Here is a 1,727-nt window from a genome sequence, read left to right as displayed (position 1 = left end):
GAGGGTATAGCTCAGTCGTAGAGTGCGTGCCTAACATGCACGAGGTCCTGGGTTCGATCCCCAGTACCGCCATTAAATAAATAAATAAATAAATCTAATTACTCACCCCCCCCAAAAATTTCAAAAGATAAAATTTATACAGAAAAGAAAGAACTAGAAAAGCCACAACAACTTTGAAAAAGAACAAAGTTGAAAGATTTATATCACCTGTTTTCAAAATTACTATAAAGCTACAGTATGAAAGAAAAAGAAGGAGGCAGGTAGACAATGGATGTTTATTAACTTTTCTTTCCCGTGAGATCATATGAGATAGGCTTTGGGAACCTGTGACATAGGAGAACTTGCCAAAGGATTGGACAGGTGGCCTTGGCAGGTGGGGACCACAGCCTGTGAAGCATGGATGGGTTATACACAGATCTGAGCTCTGAGTGACATGATGCCACCAATGGTGGCCTCCTCTCCTGAGAGCAGAAGCCATTGCTTCTTTCTGTTCATGAGTCCTGTGAGACCCAGCTGAGTGCCCAGCCCATAGTGGACATCCTTAGTTATAGACAAAGAGGATATGCATCCATGCTTACTATGTGTGTGTGCTGAGCATCTTTTGGGGCACTGTCTCTACCACTTTTCCTCTGGCGCAGACAGCAGAGAGCTGGCCCAGTAGATGGGTCACTGAGTGTGGGTAGGTCCTCTGTGACTGGCCAGAGCAAGAGGCTGCTGACTTCAGGGAGGAGGAATGCAGGCTGTCTGAAAAGCGCGTGATGATGGACGGAGGGGAAAAGGCTGCATTCTTTCCTAGCAGAGAGCTGCCAGGCATGAGCACACACACGTGTGTGTGTATAGAGTGGGAACCCAGGAGAATGACGATTCAATGGCTGAGCTCCAAGTCAACTCCCAAGAAATTTTTAAATTCAAAGACACTGAGTCTTGCTTCCTGCCGTATCCCCGCTGGCTGGCTGGCTGGCTGGCTGGCTCTCAGGTGTGAAGGAGGGTGGGCAGTGTCACCAGGGCTCCTGTCTGGAGTGTCCCTATCAGGTCACCTGCCCTTTGCCCAGAGGCCTCCTCCTGAGTCTCCTCCTAGTTTGTGGCTCTGCCATTCTCCAGGTCCAGCCTCCAACTCAAGGTCTAAGTTCATCATGTCCCAGCAGTGGGAAGGGTAGAGCGGGGTAGAAGGTGTGCCCTTCCCCTTTCAGGGCAGATGGAAGCCACGCCCATCACAAGTGCTGACTCTGCTCACCTGTGAAGACCCAGCTCAGTCACATGGTCCCACCTGGCTCCAGGGCAGGCTGGGAAAGGCACCCAGCCAAGATGTAGGGGTTAAGAATGGATATTGGAAGAACAGCTAGCAGTTTGGTCCACAAGGCAAGAGATGTGGAGAGGCCTGCGTGGAGGCAGGGAGGCCAGGTAAAGAGGCCACTGTGATAATCCAAGTGAGAGATTATGGTGGCTTAGACTACGAGGGAGCAGCTGGGATGAGACAAGTGGAAGGATTCAAGAAATATGTAGGAGGGGGAACCAACAGGATTTGGCATTAGTTCAGTCTTGAGGGGGAAGGAGAAGGAGAAATCAGGGACAGTGTCTACATATCTGGCATGACAATTGGGCACATTTATTCAGCAGACATTTATTGAGTTGACCCCACAGGGCAGGTAGCATGCCTGCAGATGGGTGGCAGCATTTCTTTCCTCGCAGGGACATTAGAGGGGAAAGAGTAACCTCCAGGAGATAAG

General features: G+C 50.0%; 1 non-coding gene across 1 annotated transcript; it reads left to right on the top strand.

The window, feature by feature from the left end:
• On the top strand, nucleotides 1–72 carry TRNAV-AAC. Its single transcript has one exon. It is a non-coding gene; the product is annotated as a tRNA-Val (tRNA).
• Nucleotides 73–1,727: the final 1,655 nt, after the last annotated feature.

The sequence above is a fragment of the Camelus ferus genome, chromosome 6, assembly GCF_009834535.1.
Source record: "Camelus ferus isolate YT-003-E chromosome 6, BCGSAC_Cfer_1.0, whole genome shotgun sequence".
NCBI classification, from domain to species: domain Eukaryota; kingdom Metazoa; phylum Chordata; class Mammalia; order Artiodactyla; family Camelidae; genus Camelus; species Camelus ferus.
This window is presented reverse-complemented; position numbering and strand designations above follow the sequence as displayed.